Genomic DNA, 17720 nt, shown 5'->3' on the forward strand with positions numbered 1-17720 from the left:
TATAATAGATGTGCAATTCTAATGACTAGGTTTTCTTGAATGCTTACTATATGCCAGGCTCTCCAGTAAGTAAATGCCAGGTATTCCATGTTTTCATGACCTCATTTAATTCTTGCATCTCTGTGAAGTTAGATATTGTATACATTTATAATCTGCTTTCAAGGGAGAGGGATGTGAGACTCAGTAAGGTGCAAAGAGGTAGAAGCAGGGTTTGACCCAGGCACCGTGGCTGCACTGTGCACACTCTTCCCTGCTAGCACTGTGCCTGCTATTTAAAACAATGCGGCCTCAGTTCAGCTGTTTTTGCAACTTGGCCATTTTCCTGGTCCCTTCCTAGGCCTCCTCCTCTCTCAGATTCCCAGTCGATGGCTCTTCCCTCTGTTCAATGGGTCTGAGAATGCCAAAGCGTCGGGGACTGATAGTCACTGGGTGAGTCTGGGTGACAGAAGAATGTTTCCCCAGAGATCCTGTGAACCTGTGAATGTTATTTCACACAACAAAAAGGACTTTGCAGATATAATTAAAATCTTTGGGCTGGGCACAGTGGCTCTCGCCTGTACTCCCAGCACTTTGGGAGGCTGAGGTGAGAGGATCACTTGAGGCCAGGAGTTCAAGACCAGCCTGGGCAACACAGTGAGACCTCCATCTCTATAAAATTTTTTTAAAAAATTAACCAGGCATGGTGGCACATGGCTGTAGTCCCAGCTACTTGGGAGGCTGAGGCAGGAGCATCACTTGAGCCCAAGAGTTCAAGGCTGCAGTGAGCTGTGCTTGTGCCACTGTACTCCAGCCTGGGTGATAGAGCAAGACCCTGTCTCTATAAAACAAATAAATAAAAATTTTAAAAATTTAAAAATAAATATTTGTATTAGTGTCCCAGGAGTGCTGTAACACAGCATCAAAAACTGGGTGGCTTAACACCCACAGAAATGTATTGTCTCATGGTTTTGGAGGGTGGATGTCTGAAATCACTGTAACAGGAAGGCCTTGCTCTCCTGGTTGGCTCTGGGGGATAATCCTTCCTGGTCTTTTCTGGCTTCTGGTGTGCCTTGGCTTGTAGATGCCTCGCTTTGGTTCCATGGCTGTTTCCCCACTGTGTGTCTTCCTGTCACCTTCCCTCTGTGCCTCTGTCTAAATTTCCGCTTTTTACAAGGATATCAGTCATATTGGATCAGGACATGCCCTAATGACCTCATTTTAACTCTATGACCTCTATAAGACCCTTTTCATTTTTTAATTTTATTTAATTAATTTATGCCCCCAAATTAGTAGATGCTTTTTTATTTGTTTTTTTTTTTTTTGAGACAGAGTCTTGCTCTGTCGTCCAGGCTGGAGCACAGTGGCGCGATCTTGGCTCACTGCAACCTCTGCCTCCTGGGTTCAAGTGATTCTTGTGCCTCAGCCTCCCGAGTAGATGGGACTAGAGGCACGTGCCACCATACGCAGCTAATTTTTTCTATTTTTAGTAGAGACAGGATTTCACCATGTTGGTCAGGCTGGTCTTGAACTCCTGGCCTTAAGTAATCCACCCGCCTTGGCCTCCCAAAGTGTTGGGATTACAGGTGTGAGCCACCGTCCCCAGCCCATGTAAGACCCTTTTTAAAATTAAGGTCACATTTCGAGTTATTGGGATGAGGACTCCAGTCCACCTCTTTGGAGAGTTAGAGTTCAACCTGTAACAATTTTAAAAGATGGAGATTATCCTGGATTATCTAGCGGGCCCTATCTAATCATCTGGGCCCTTAAAAAATTATAACTTTCTCTGGCTGGAGCCAGAAGAGCGGCGGCACCAGAAGGGAAAATCAGAAGGTTATGACGCGTTGTACCCTCCCTGGCTCTGAGATGTTTGGGCCCAGGCACAGAGACCGGAGAGGCCTGAGGAGCAGAGGGCATCCCCTGCTGGCAGCTAGCCAGGAAACCTCAGCCCTACAACTGCAAGGAATTTGATTCTGCCACAGCCACCATTCATGAAGAAGCAGATTTTTCCTAGAATCTTCCAATAAGAGCTCAGCCTGATAAGACTCTAAGCAAAAAACCCCCTGAGTCAACCTGGACTTCTGAGTCACAGAACTGTGAGGTAATAAACTTGTGTTGTGTTAAGTAGCTAAGTTTGTGGAAATTTGTTTCACCAGCAAGAGAAAACGATTACCATTACCTTCCCATTTGGCTGGCCCTTCGATGCCTTAAACCAAAGAAATGGCCTATGCTGGGAATTTCTTGGGGTCTCAAGTTTACCTTCTTGAGTCTTTGAATAATGCCACCCACCTGTGCAGCACGTGACACTTCCCAGTGCATTTCACACATAATTTCATTCAATTCTCTCAGCAGCCCTGAGAAGTATAGGTATATTATGCTTCTTATTTTACAAAGGAGGAAACTGAAATTTAAAGAAGTGATTTTGCTTGAGGCTTCACAGAACTGGGGTTGCAAGCCAGGTTTCCTGCTTCCAAATCACATGCGCTTTTTTGCCACTGCCCCCGGCTGCCTCTGTGTCTCCAGACATCTGTTGTCTGAACACAGTTTCTCCTATCCAGTGGGCTGGGCTTTCTGGTGAGATTGTGAGCTTCCTGTTGCTGAGAAATGACTGAGTGAAGCTGGTGGACGGTGTACTTGGGATGTTGTGGAGAGACTCGCTGGCATTTGCAGGAGGTGCTGGCAGGTGCCTCCTGATGCCATGTTCAACTCAGGATCTACAGTGGGAACTGGGATCTACTCTTGGGGCCGCATTCAGACAGGGTAAAGCTCTCTGGGAATTGCCCTGGCCAGGAGACAGATTCGCGGAGGAGATGAGGTCTGAGTGAGGATTTGAAGAACATGTAGGACTTAGAGAGGATGCTTGTGTTTGGGTTTATCGTGTGATTGCAGGGTATGGCTTTTGCCCACGCCTTCCACTCCAGTTGCTTTGGTGAAACTTGCCTGTAGGAACTGGACCAGACTTGAAGTCAGCCTCTGGGCCTGCCCTCCCTGCCCTGCTCCCCGAGTTCATCTTGGTGGTTGAGGGTACACGATGTGGTTGCCTGCTTCTGCAGCCAAAAGAAAAGTGGTAGGAGAAGAGGGGGTAAGGGGAATACACAGGCTGAGAATAACTTCCTCCCAGCCTCACTTCCTGTGGCTTCCTGCTCACCCTGCTGTAACTCTTATTAACTCTCCGTGTCTTTCTGTGGGTGGGAACCAAACAGCCTGTCTTGAGGGCAGCTGTCTGCCTACTAAAAGTTCCCTAGCAATGGCCACTTGTCCTTCCTGAGCCTTGGGTGTTCCCTCCTTAATCCTGTTCCCTGCACTGCCGAGGTGACTGACAATGTGTCCTCCCCAGGCCACACCTCTCTTGGCAGCTGTGAAAGGTGGTAGAAGCCACTCTGTCCCTCCCTTTCTCTTGAATGTCTTGGAGTGCTGTTCAATTCAGGAGTTCCTTCTAACACATCATGTGTCCCTGCACTGTGCCGAGTGCAATGGGGATGCTCCAGAAGTGTTGGCCTCGTAGGCTGCAGCCTGGAAGGCAGTGTGGCTCTGTAGAGAAAGAGAACTTGAGTATTGACTGGGCATCTGGCCCTGTGCTGGACCTCAGGGACACAACACTGAACAGGACAGACCAAAGTGGGTGTGCAAGCCTTGATTCTCCCACTTGGTAGCTGTGTGGCCCTGGGCTAGTCACTTGACCTCTACGTCTTCACAGTCAGGTCTGACGAAGGCCAACATGGCACTTTGGAAGTGTGTTGCAAACTGTAACACTCTGTGGAGATGACGTTGTTAGGTATTATGCCCTCGGTTGATTCTCTCAGTCTCTTTGTGAGAGAGGCCCGGAAGAGCTGTTATACCCATTGTACAGATGAGAAAGCAAAGCCTTCAGGAGAGTGAAGAGCAGGAGCAGGAATGAGACCTAAATAGTCGACTTCTTGTTGTGACCTTACTCTATTTTATCATGTGGCTATAGCCACCAGGCATCCATTGGTGATGGCATCTGATGACATTTTCAACATCAGCAGCATCAATAACTAACATTTGCCAGGTGCTTACTAAGTGCCAAGAACTAAGTTAAACCCTTTGATGCCTATTATTACCTCTACTTTCCAGATGAAAAAAATGGAGACTCAGCAAGGATGAGTAACTTGCCCAAGGTTGCTTTTCTAGGAAGAGGCAGAGCCAGGCTTCAAACTCAGATATGCCTGATTCCAGAGCCTAGACTGGTAGCCTCGATGGTACCTGTGCATCTCATCCAGTTGTGCATCTCGACCTAACATACTTGAAACAACTAGAAATTACACAAGACAGTAGGAAGGGGATATGCTGGCAGGAGTCAGTCCTCCTCCCAACCCCCAGAGGAGTGATCCAGGCAGCTGGGACTGTGTGCATCAAGAAGAGATGGTGTCCTGAAGCCTTGGTGTATGGTGTCCTGAAGTTACTGGGTGGATGGATCTTGTTCGATGGGCAGGATTGGAAACTCAGAAGGACAGAGGCTGGTATAAACAGGGGACATGGGGGAGAATGGGGTCAGGTAAGATGGGAAGGGCCTCAGAGGGCTGTCAGTGCAGCAAGGGAGGTGAAGTTAGTTTGGGCAACCGTTGCAGCTGTGGCCTGAGGGTTAGCTGAGCTGCCCACGTCCTGGCCACAGAAGGAAATTAGTACCCAGAGACATCTCCGAGTCTGGGGTGGAACAAAGATCCTGCCCTATCTGTTTTTCTTTCTGGGGCCTTGAGGTGAAAAGAAGGGCACAGCTGCTTCTCCCTAGGGCCTGGGAGGAGGAGGAAGGAGAAGGGAGGGGTCCAGGCCATGGGAGGCATTGGGAATATCTGTCATGTTGTCAGCCTGCTGCAGGAGCACTTGCCTGGGAGTCTACAGGCCCAGGTGCTGTGCTGCTGTCTGGCTTTGTGAAGTTGGATGATTGATTCCTCTCTGGATCTCAGTTTTTTAAACTGTGACTGGAGAGATCTATCAGTAAAAACTGTTGATTGCAAGTGTCAAAAACACAACTCAGACTGGCTGGAATCAGGCATTTATTGGCTCATGTGATTGGAAAATCCAGGGAGAGTTGTAATTATAGGAAGGCCTAGGTCCAGAGGTTCACATGGTACCATCAGGGGTCTGTCTCTTTCCATTTCTCAGTGCCAGTTTCCTCAGTGATGCCTTTTGTCACAGGTAGCCTCAGTCTTTGAGATCTCAAGGTGACTGCCAGCTGCCCCAGGCTTACTTTCTTTTTTTTTATTTTTATTTTTTTTGAGACAGGGTCTGGCTCTGTTGCCCAGGCTGGAGTGCAGTGGCATGATCTCAGCTCACTGCAACCTGTGCTTCCCAGGCTCAAGTGATCCTCCCACCTCATCCTCCCTAGTAGCTGAGACTACAGGCGTGCGCCACCATGCCGTGCTTATTTTTGCATTTTTAGTAGAGACAGGGTTTCACCATGTTTCCCAGGCTGATCTCGAACTCCTGGGCTCAAGCAATCTGCCCATCTCGGCCTCCCAAAGTGCTAGGATTACAGGTGTGAGCCACCACACCAAGCCCCAGTCTTACCTTCTTCAGGCATATCAACCTGCAGAAGGAAAGCAGCTCCTAGTAGTTCCTGCAGAAGTCCTGGGGCAGGTTCTTGCTAGTCCTGCTTGGTTGTGTGTCCATCTCAGGGTCTATCCCTATGGCCAGGAGATGCCCTTCTTCTCTTGGCCAGACCGGGGTCACGTGGTCTTCCCTAGAGTAGGAGTTAAAGTTAATTCCACAGAAGCCACAAGGAGTAAGAATGGGAGGTGGTGATTTCCCCTAAAGAAACACTCAAGTGTTGATGCCAGAAAAGAGAGAGTAAATATTGGACAGACAAAAACCACAGATGCTGTCCTTGGCACCCAATGGCTGGTCTGACTGTCTTCAAATGAAGCCAGGGACCTGGGCCCCTGACAGTGGAGCTCCTCTCAACTGTATTAAGATCATGGAGACCTTTGAGTATACATGAAAGCCATGGACCTCCTTCCTAGAAAGGGACACGGGTCAGACTCTGTGGCATGGTCTCTGAGGGGCTGCACCATCTCTTCTGCCTCCTCCAGGTCCCCCAGCCAGTTCCACCAGCCTCCTTGCTGCTCCTTGTACTCACCATTCCTCCTTCCAAAGGGCCTTGAACTTGCTGCTCTCTCTGACCTAGTTAATGCCTCCTTTACATATGGTCTAATTGTACCGTAAACCTCTTCATCGCAATTTCAACTGAAGTTGTAAATTTCTTATAGGATTATTTGGTTAGTATCTGTCTGTCTCACCAGAATGGAGACTCCGTAACAGGAGGGACCTGGCTTTGCTTCCTTTTGTGTCCACATCACCCAGTAGAGTGTCTGGCACATAGCTGGTGCCCAGTAGTTGGTGAGTGAACGTGTGCCCTTGAACACACGATTTTCCCTGAAGTTTTAGTTGCATACACTTCCCTAGAGCCAGTCTCTGAACTTCAGGTTAAGAACCTCAGGATAAAAAAAATAGGAAAATCAAGGCATTAGCAGCAAGGCCATGCAAATGAGGACCTCCCAGGCCAGCTCTCCTGACAATCTTGCTGCTATTGACTTATGTTTATGTCTTTTAAATGGAGTTGTTATAGTTTGGATATTTGTCCCTGCCCAAATCTCATGTTGAAATGTGATCCCCACTGTTGGGGTAGGGCCTGGTGGGAGGAGTTTGGGTCAGGGTGGAGGAGGAATCCCTCTTGAATGGCTTAGCCCATCTCCTTGGTGATGAGTGAGTGAGTTCCTGAGAGATACAGTTGTTTAAAAGTGTGTGGTTCCTCCCCGCCCCGCACTTGCTTCCGCTTTTACAGTGTGATGCACCTGCTCCTATTTTGACTTCCACCATGATTGGAAGCCTCCTGAGGCCTCCCCAGAGGCAGGTGCCACCATGCTTCCTGTACAGCCTGCAGAATCATGAGCCAATTAAACCTCTTTTCTTATATATTACCCAACCTCAGACATTTCTTTATAGCAGTGCAATAATGGACTAACACAGGAGTCCCATGGACGATTACTTGTGGGTAAAATCTGTGGTCAAATAAATCTGAGGAACACTGTCTAATCTGTGCTCCTTTTGGAGACTCACAACATATACTAATAACAGTAATATTTATTTCTTATGATCATTAGTGTAACTGCCATTTATGAAGGGCTTCCTACATGGTAGGTACCCTATGAGGCCTTTCATATGCATTTTCATGCCATCTCATCATAGCCTTGTGTGACAGATGCCATCATCACCCTGTGTTACAGAAGAGAAACGAACATGTGGAGGGATTAAGAATCCCAAGCTAGGCTGGGTGTGGTTGCTCACGCCTGTAATCCCAGCACTTTGGGAGGCCGAGGCGGGTGGATTATGAGGTCTGGAGTTTGAGACCAGCCTGGCCAACATAGCGAAACCCTACCTCTACTAAAAATACAAAAATTAGCCGGGCGTGGTGGCACGCGCCTGTAGTCCCAGCTACTCTGGAGGCTGAGGTAGGAGAATGGCTTGAACCCGGGAGGCGGAGTTTGCAGTGAGCCGAGACCACGCCATTGCACTCCAGCGTGGGTGACAGAGTGAGACTCCGTATCAAAAAAGAAAAAAGAAAAAAGAAAAAAATAATCCCAAGCTACCTTCTAGGAAACAGAAGATTTGGTGCTCAACCCCTGCCAATCTGATATGTGTCTATGCACTTTAATCTCTCAAGAGGTGGGAAATCACCTTTGCCGATAACGGAGCCCTTTTTCTCTCTAAACATGTAGAAGCATTCCAAAGACCACACCTGGTTTGGGACATGCTGGTGAAGTGTTGATTTCCGTTGACGGTCTAGAACAGAATGAATGTAGACCCGGCAGAGGCTCAACTCCACAAATATTTCCTGTACCAGGCGTGGTGCTAGGAGTGCCAGGAACGCGGCACAAAGCTGCATCCTCATTGCCTGGGGGTACCCGGAGTCCCAGCTTTTCCCCATAGCAGACCAGCCTTGCCCTGAGCTGCTCCACCTTGAGGGCTCCCTGTGCTGGGTCCTCCTGGGACCATCCAGCTGTGTCTTCCCTCAGGGGAATAGGGCTCTGTGTCATGTTCATGATGAGTTCACAGCAAAATGCACATTCATTCTGTAAATGTTTATCCAGGACTTTCTGTAGCCCTGGCTTGTGCTAGGAATTGGGGATACAGAGGCAAATAAAATGCTGTCTCTTTTCCTAGGACACCCATCGTCTAGTAGGGGAGACAGAGCAGTGCAGAAGAAACCATAAGAAATCAAAGTATAAGACAGATGAAGTGCCCTGTTAGAGATAGAAACCAGCCTGCTGTGGGAGTTCTGAGATTTGGATGAGTTCTTTCTTTCTTTTTTTAATTAACAGAATTATTTTGGCTTGGGATTTAAGCTCATGCTTAAATGATGTTGGAACATCTGGCTGACAGGCAAGCCAGTGTCAGCCTCCTAGGTGTTTGGCTGACAGAGCCTGTGTTCCTAAGCATCCCGGGGAGTTTCGGGTGTAGGGGGACTGTGGGAATGAGGCCCAGCAGTGCCTGCATGCACTGAGTACCATCACCCCCACTCCTGCACACAGTCCTCTCAGTCCACGGAAGGACACCTTCCTGGTGTCTACCTTTGCCGAGCTTTCTCACATGAGCCTCAGTCACTCGCATGAGCCTCAGGAACAAGCCTACACTTGCTTTCTGCTGCCCTCAGTTTTCTCCTCTATCAGCTGTGAGTACTGATTCCTCCTCGGGAGGATCAAATGAGATGAAAAACATGGGGAGAGCTTTGCAAATGGGAGTCCCCCTGGAGGAGAAGTAGCAGATCCCAGCCCCCTCACTCCTGTCTGGGTGCGACTTCCCTCTGGTGAGAACGGGCAAGGTCAGGCGAGGCTGGAATTCTTTCACGGGTCCTGAAACTTTAGGTGAACTCCCGCCTGTGCGTCTTTGCTGGTACATTCAGTGAGATGATCAATATGAAGCCTTCAGAGCAGTACCTGCCATGAAGTCAGTGCTTACTAAGTAGTGGTGGCGGTGGTCTTTCTCCCTTCGTTCTGCCTGCAGTCTCTTCCTCTCCTTCCCTACTCCCTCCACCTTGCTTCCTCCCTCCCTGTTTCCTTTCTTCCTTCCTCCCATCTTCACTTCCTCATTTACTTATTTGTTAAACACTTCCCCCCTTTAAAAAATTATTTTAATTGTGATAAAAAACACATAGCAGAAAATATATCATCTTAACCATTGTACAACGTACAGTTCAGTGGCATTAAATATATCACATTGCTGTGCAGCCATCACCACCGTCTGTCTCCAGAACCCTTTGCAACCTGAAAATCTGAAACTGTACAAACTAAACAATAACTCCTCATTCCCTCCTTCCCCTAGTCCCTGTCTATGAATCTGACTCCTCTGGGTACCTCATATAAGTGGATTCTTACAGGATTTGTCCTTTTGTGACTGGCTTATTTCACTTAGCATACTGACCCCAAGGTCCATCCATTCTCTTCCTTTTGAAGGCTGAGTTGTGCCCCACTGTGTGCCTAGACCTCATCTGGTTGACCCATCCATCTGTCGATGGACACATTGTGAATGGTGCTGCTGTGAACACTGTGTACCGATAAGTGCTTTTTGAGCATGACCACGTGCCTGGCATTGTGATGGGCTGCAGTGGGGAATGAACTTGGTTCCCATGCTCTGGGGGTAATGTTAAGAAGCAAACACCAATAGATGTTTACTAAGAGACTGCAATATGTCCTGTGATGGGAAAGAGCAGTGTTCAGGGAAAGAATTATGGCAGGGGTGGAGGTGGGTGGCTGGGACAATGGTCAGGTCTCAGGAAGTGGCCTGAAGAATGGGGAGGAGAGGTGGGCAGGGGTGGGGAGGGTCCAGGCAGAAGTAACAACATGTGTGAAGCCACTGGATTGCGACAGAGTTGGCCGGTTGGAGGGATTGGTGCTTAGATTGCCGCTTCAGGGTCTCCTTCTCCAGCAAGCATCCTACCAGCCTCCAGGACCAGCTCTCCCCGTCATCTTCTCCTCTCTGCTCTTATTCTAGTTCATTCAAACTGACTTTTTGCTCAGCTGTTTCTCCCACTGGCCAGTGAGCGGCTTGAGTGCAGGAACTGTTTTATTTTATGTTTGCGCCTTCCTTTCATATCTTAGTAGGTGTCAGTGACTCTCAAACAGATACTCTCCTGAAGGAGGGCAGTGCTTTCACTGGCAATGCCCCAAGACCATCATCTGGGGCCTGCCAGAGTCAGGCACAGCTCCGGCATTAGAACTTTGGGCTATAAGCCTGTCCTCTGTGTTTATGTGGGTGGTGCACAAAGCACTTGCAAACATCTGTGTGCAGTGCTGCTCCGTTCAGCCTGCTGAAGCTTTCCTGCCCTGTTGCCTCCTAAGCAGGGAGTGTGGGAAGCACCCAGCTCAGAGCTGGGCCAGATGTGGCCAAACCTCCCAGCAGTGCAAGCAGCATCACTGCGCCAGGCCAGCTGACTCGGCTGGCCCTGGTGCACAGTGCTTAGGGGCTTGTGGCTGCGAGCCATGCCCCACCACCTCTCCTGTTTGCCTTGGTAGCTTCCCAGCTTCCTCTCACATGACTGTTTCTGTTTACTTCTCCCTCTGGCCTCCCTGCCTGCGGCGTCCCTGTGCCACCTAGAGTCTCATCTACCGCACTAGACATAGCCTCTGCAATGGCCCCGCACCAGGGCCTCCTTCCAGGGCATATCCTGTCTCTGTCTCACCCTTCTAGTCTGCGCTTGCCCCTCTCCCTCCCCAGCTCTCTCTATCACTGTGAGTGGAGGGTCTGTGCACTTTGTCATTTTGATCCTATGACTTTGTATCTGTGGTTCTTCCATCAAGTGCCCAGGAGAGGGCCAGCTCCTGGGGCCAGAAAGGGGTTAGTCTTGAAGGCTTGGGTTGGACATTTACCGTGGCCAGCCCAGAGCTTGGCTGGAAACAGATGAGAGACAACATGTGAGGAGGCAGACAGGAGCTGGGGATCCAGGCTCTGAGCACCTGAGAGATTTGGGGGAAGGTATTTGTAATGGATTGGATTGTGTCCCCCAACAAAAGATTTTCAAGTCCTAACCCCTGTACAGGTGAATGTGACCTTATTTGGAAATAGCGTCTTTACAGAGGTAATCAAGTTAAAATGAGGACATTTGGGCAGGTGCAGTGGTTCATGCCTGTAATCCCAGCACTTTAGGAGGCTGAGGTGGGTAGATCACTTGAGTCCAGGAGTTCAAGACCAGCCTGGGCAACATGGTAAGACCCTGTCTCTACAAAAAATACAAAAAACTAGCCATTAGCTGGGCATGGTGGCATGTGCCTGTAGTCCCAGTTACTCAGGAGGCCGAAGTGGGAGGATTGCTTGAGCCCAGGAGGTGGAGGTTGCAGTGAGTGGAGACTGCGCCACTGCATTCCAGCCTAGGCAACAGAGCGAGACCTTGTCTCAAAAAAAAAAAAAAAAAGAAAAAAAGAAAAAAAGAAAAAGTCATTTGGAAAGACCCTAATCCATTCTAACTAATAAAAAGGGAGAATTGGGACATAGGGACAGACATACACAAGGAGAAGGCCATGGGAGTGTGAATCCAGAGATGCAGCAGGAGACGAGAAATGCCACAGATTGCAGGCAGCCCCCAGAAGCCAGGACAGAGGCGTAGAACAGATTCACCCTCACAGCCTTGGAAGGAAGCAACCCCACCGACAAGCACCATGACCTCTTCCGGCCTCCAGAACTGAGGCAATACATTTTGGCTGCTTAAGTCACTCAGTCCGAGATGCTATTGGGGCAGCCTCCGGAAATGAATACAGTATTTGGATCCCATCAGAGCCTCTCACCTCTGAGTATGGGTTGGTATACTTTAGCCATCTGGTTCCTTCACATCATATTTAGTTTGGACACACAGGGGCTATTTTGAAGCATCCAGGCAAAGATTTTAAGAAAAATAAAAAAACTTTTAATAAGACTTTAATAAGAATTTTAATAAGGTTCTGATAGGAAACTCTTGGATGTCCTTCCAAGTCATGTAGAACCATTAGAGGATAATAAGACTCATAATCCCACTTATTTTTATGGGGCTTTCCAGTTCACAAAAAAAGTCCTTCTCATTTATTATCCCACTTGACCCTCAGGGCAATCCTGTGCTGTTAGCACTGTGGGCATTCCCATTTTGGAGAGGAGAGAACTGAGGCGCACAGATGTTCCAGAATTGTCTTAAGTGGCAGAGCGGGGATTTAAACACAGGCTTCTGACCCAGCCTCACTCTCTTCCCATGCGCTGGAGGCTGCCTCTGAACTTGGAGCAGGTTGGATATTTCGAGGGCAGCTTGGCCTCTGCCTGGGGCCCAGGAGTAACACGTTCTCTTAATTCTTTTCCAGTAGTGAGGGAGAGGGGACATCAGGTTTCCAGGACTTTTTCGGGTTCTCATGGGGCTCTGTGGAGGCTGCTGGGGCCTCAGGGGTTCTTGGGTTTCTCTTCCACAATATTCTGTTGTGGGACCCAGGCCCTGAAGGGTCAGGTCATCTATAGTAGGGCACAGCTGGCGGAAGCTGACTGCCCAAGGCCAGGATCAGCACTCCTCAGATAGGTGCGCTGTCCTGCTGCTGAGGGACAGAACAGGCCTGAATCCCATGGCCTTGCTCCGCCAGCAGGCCGGAGCGTGAGGGCACTGTGTGGCCCAGGCCTCTTCATGGCTCCCCCAGCGCCGAGACAGTGCTCATTACACACCAGCAAGTGAAGGGCTTGGGGGAGAGGAGCAGTGCTGAGCTGTGGCGTCTGAGGCCTGAGGGCAGGCATCTGTGGTGCGTGACCCTGGGCGTGTGCCCTCACCTCCTTGGGCCTCAGACCCATGCCTGTGAAGTGGCTCCATAAGAGCATCTTCCTCCCTGGGCGAAGGTGCAGAGGAAAGGATATGCTGGGAGCATTTTGCAGTGGTTGATCTCAGCATCATTCACAATCAGAACCACTGGGAATGTCCATGAGTCTTCAGGGACCGTGTGCTAAAACCTTCTCCCCATTTGGAGCCGTGAAGACCATTTGAGTGTGACTTCCTAAAAAGCAGCCCACCTCTGCTCAGGTCGCCTCTCTTCTGTTGTGTGAGCGTGTGAGTCACATTCTTTTGCTGTTGGAGGGTTTCCTTCCCCTGAAACCCTCTTGCCCGCACCCCGCTGCTCCCCGCACTACCACTCCGAGGCTGTCGTGTGAGTGTTTTCCACATTAAAAAAACACAGAAAGTTCATTCAAGCCAAATACAAAGACAATGTTACCAAGTCTGAAGTATATGGAGTTCATTGCGCTGACCTGATGCAGGGCTTTGGCAGGCTCAAAAACTTCCCAAATGTCAAAGAGTTTTGGTTTGTAGATTTGAGAGGTGTGAGACTGGGGGCTGTTTCTTCTACAGACATTCACCCACACATCCCACACACCAGCACTGTCTAAACGGCAGTGATCAAATCTTCTATCATTTCTTCTGTGCTTCCTATGGGGCGGTGTCAGGTGCTTTACATAGATTAAATCCTCATTTTGTCCTCTTAACAAATGTCAACACAGGCCTGTCTGACTTTAAAGTCCAGGCTCTAAGCAGTTAGGTGTACTGTCTCCCAGTTTGAAGAAGCTGCAGCCCAGCCCCCTTCATTTTACAGGAGAGGAAACTGAGGCTCAGGAAAGGGGACCGTGACTTGCCTAGAAAGTGGGGCAGGAACCCAGGAACTCTGACTTCCAGGGCTTTTCCCCTAATCCATCCTCCCCTTCAGAAAGCACTGATCTCCTTCCTTCTGTACCAGAGGGAATTCCAATTTAGTGATTCTCTAGCAAGCAATAACATTCCAGGTCCTGGAGTAACCTGAGAAAGGTGGTATTGGTTAATTCGAAGCCATTGTCAACTTCACAAGGTGTTGGCCTAATTGATGCCAAGTATGGCTACTTTGAGTTTTCCAAGTGTTGAGACTCATAAGTTTGGCACTGGAGGGAATTATTTACTCACTTATCGTGCACTTCAGCTTAGCAGAAATTCATAATTAGTGGTTAATAGTGTGGGAACTTCTCACTGTTCCTGGAACATGCAACGACGTGTAACTCCTCTACCTTTGTACATACTGTTCTCAAAGCCTTGAATAGTCTTCCTCCCATGTCCACCTTTTCTTTGCTGCTTGAATTCCTGCTCACCCATCAAGAGCAGTTTTCTCACTCACGTGCTGCTACCCCTACCTCCAACCCTGGGCATAAACAGATATAATGTTTTTACAATCTGCCTCTCCCACCAGACTGTCAACTCCACAAGGGCAGGGGCTATGTCTCATATATAATGATTATAATCGTACTTACAAAGTGCTTCTTTGCAGTCAGGTTCTGTGCTAAGCACTTCCTGTGCATTATTTTATTTCATCCTCCCCAATATTATAAGATAGGTGCTATTACTATCCTCATTTCCTAGATAAACAGATAGATCCACAGAGAGGCTCAGAAACTTGCCCAGGGTTACACAATAGCTGACAGAGCTGGGATTGAAATCAGTGCCACCATGTACAGTTGTGCTGGCCATGCACTGCACAAGGGTACACAAAGGTGGAAGGACCAGTTGAGTCTGAAATCTTGCTCTCACCTGGGTGCAGAGCTGTGACTGTTGGAAGGAAGGGACACCTTTCTCTAACTCCTGGACAGGCACCACAGGGTCTGGCTCCAGGGTTCATGGTCCTAACCACTGTAACATATCAGAATATAAATATGCATATTCATATTGCCACTCTGTGCCAGTCTGGCTGAGTAGGGGCCCAAAAAATGAATGAATGAGAGATTATGAATCAATAGGTTTTTCCTTTTTCTCCCTTCTCTCTTTCCTCATATCTGCAGGACCAGTTTGTTACTTAACAGCTTACTTGGTTTAAGAAACACATCTTTTAGTTGGCTTGCCTCCAAGCACGTATGAAGAGATGGCTGAAAACCCAGAAAGAAGGTCTCCATTTGGAATCTCTTTTATTCTAAGTAATTTCATTCTGCCACCTTTGGGCCTTTGAAAGTTGTTAAGCGGATGTTAAAAAGCGCAGGTGAATGGAAACAAAGGATTCATTCTGAAACCAGCTGCAGGAACTGCACATCCTGCTCATGCGTGATGTGCTGGGCCTTGATTTCAGTGAGGGAGGGCACACACCCACTAGATTCTCCTGCAGGGCCTCAGCTCCAGTCTTGAGCGGGGTGGGGTTGCTTCTGACCAATCAGGTGACTTCTGAGCACACTTGGAGCAGTTGCTAACAGCAGAGCCGATGGTTGGGCTCCTGCCACTGGCAAAAATGGGGCTTTAGGATGAAATGTCTGAGTTTGTCCAGATCCAAGCAAAGGACTGGAGAAGGCCTGGGGCCAGGCTGTCTTTGATGGGCTATTGGGCTAAGTCAAGACTGCATTTTAGACCTCACTTCTGACTTCGTTGCACTCCTGTTGACAAAGACATGCTGCCACTTGCTAGTTATACCCTTGGATGTGTCTCTTAACCTCTCCGGGTTTCCTTTTACTCCCCTGCAGAAGTGGGGAGAGTATCACCTACTGCACAGACTTGTGGTGGGGAGTCAAGGAGCTAATGTCTATGAAAAAAGCACTTTGTGAAATGGAAATGGCTGTACAAATGCTATAACTACCATTATTTGTCATTAGGTGGACTTAGTTCCCTGGAGGTATTTTCTGCTTCTGCATGCACCCTGGAGTGCACTTGGAGGCAGTATTGAGGGAGGAGTAGGGTGGGAAGAAAACAGCGAGGCATGCTGAGGACTGAAAGATATCTAGGCTGGGCTCTTGTGTAGAAGTAGAGAAAATAGTTTTTGCTTTCAATCTGAAGTGGGATGAGTTGATGGCCTTCAGCAGATGCTGCAGAGTAGAGTTTAGGAGCTGGATTCTTCTCCTTCCTGAAGTTGCATCCTGGACATCTGGGGATGTTTCTTAAAACCAGCACATCCCAAGGACAGAGCTGGCCAAAAGCTAGGGGCTTGGGAAAGGAATGCAGGTCCTAACTTCCTGCTCCCCCCTCTAGGCGTTGACAGCAGGGAATTCAGCCCCCAGAATTTAGGAGCAAGGTCAGTGGATGGGCCATGGATGTGGGCATGGCAGCATGTATGCAAAGTGAGGCACAGGCCTGGGGAGGGTTGCTGCAGGGGAACATAGGTAGAGAAGAGGAAGAGAAATGACTCCTGGGAAGCAGCAAATGTCAAATGTGTAAGTACAGAAGGGAACTAGCAATGGAGAATGAGAGAGAGAGTGAAGAGGCAGTGAGGGGAAACCAGCAGGATGAGTCAGGGCCTCTGTGTCTTGATCCAAATTGGAATTGTGGGGAGAGTGAGCAGTCAAGGCAAGGCTATAGTGAGGGCAGGTAGGATGGAGGCTGAAAAAGCCACTGCAGGACCACCCTCAGCCCTGGAGGATCAATCCTCCCCCCTTCTCCTGCCCAGGAGAATTGCTGTCACAGGTGAGCTTCTGCTGACGGTGGGAGAGCATCATGTCTCTCAAGGCTGCTGGTTCGCAGAAGGATCAAGAGCCCAAGGACTAGGGGTCTCCAGGAGGCTGAAGAACAGGGATAGTTGAGCCAGGTAGAAACAGAGGAATGAGAAGTTGTAGCTAGAAAGAGGGGTTTTCTAGTTGAGGATTTCAGAGGCAGGCAGTTCCTGGGAGTTGACAAGGTCAGGGTGGGGCCATATGAGTAAGTTCTAAGAAGGGATGGAATGGAAGACAGTTTGATTAGTGAGGATGAAGAAATGAAGTCAGGGTGATAACTGGTTATCAGCATGGATATTTCTGTGGCCCCAGATGACTGCAAGAGTGGAAGTCATGAGGAAGGCTGTGTGCTGGCAGCCAAGTTTACATTTGCTGTGGCTTGGAGGTCTGTAAATAACGAGGTGTTAGTTACAATAGAGACACCCCGAAGTACTATGCTTGAATAGGATAGAAGTCGATTTCTCTCTGGCTTAAGCTGTCATGGAGGCTCTGCTCCATGAGGTCATTCAGGGACCTGGTTCCTTCTACACTGTTGCTCTGCCATTTTCTAGGATGCTTCATTCATCTACATGTTGAGGCTGGATCACCGTCACATCCACTCACATTCCACTGGAAAACTCTTAGTCACATGGGCACCTTAGTTGCAAGGGAAGCTGGGAAATTTTTTTCCTGGGGGCAGTGGTGAGCCCAGCTAAAATTCTATCTTTGTGAACAAAGAGGATAACCAAATTTGTGGGACCATCTAGCAGTGTGGCCCAGATAGCTTTAAAGATGAGAAGTCATTCATTCAACAAACATTCATAGAACACTTCTATGTTAGGTATTGGGGTTACAGAGGTGAAGGAAATGGGCGTGATGCCTGCCTTCCTGGAGCTCAGACCTAGTGGGGAAGGTTTAACTGAAGGATGTGGTCTTCCGAGGAGGAAGAAAGGTTATAGACTGAACACATGAGAGCAGGCAGATGGAGATTCTTCACAGGCAAAGGCTGTGATGGGAATGGTGGTGTCAGGGAAGGCTTGGGTTTGGGGAGTAGGGTAGAAGATTCATTCATTCACTACTAAATCACTCATTATTGTATATTCAACAAGTATTGATTGATGGCGATACAGTGATAAGTGAAAACAGATACAGTGTTCCCTCTCATTAATCTCATAATTAATGATTATCTCATTAATCAGATAATCACATGTATAAGATATATGATTACAACCTGAGATAAGGCTCTGAAGGAGCAGAATTCAGATCTGTGAAAGCATTTCACAAGGCATCTGACCTAGCTGAGGGTTCAAGGAAGGACAAATGGTGATAGGAAG

General features: G+C 48.5%; 1 protein-coding gene across 6 annotated transcripts in view; it reads left to right on the plus strand.

Moving 5' to 3' along the window:
• The window catches only part of SRGAP3 (SLIT-ROBO Rho GTPase activating protein 3), a 383768-nt gene that overhangs the window by 180879 nt on the left and 185169 nt on the right, over nucleotides 1-17720 (plus strand). Inside the window, exon 1 of one of the 6 annotated variants that reach the window (XM_054482931.2) lies at nucleotides 1917-2077. The exons of the other annotated variants lie outside the window; for them this stretch is intronic. The gene's annotated coding sequence lies outside the window, so the exon portion shown is untranslated. Of the gene's footprint in view, nucleotides 1-1916; nucleotides 2078-17720 lie in introns of those variants that run through there. 6 annotated transcript variants of the gene reach the window in all.

The sequence above is a fragment of the Pongo pygmaeus genome, chromosome 2, assembly GCF_028885625.2.
Source record: "Pongo pygmaeus isolate AG05252 chromosome 2, NHGRI_mPonPyg2-v2.0_pri, whole genome shotgun sequence".
Classification (NCBI taxonomy): Eukaryota; Metazoa; Chordata; class Mammalia; order Primates; family Hominidae; genus Pongo; species Pongo pygmaeus.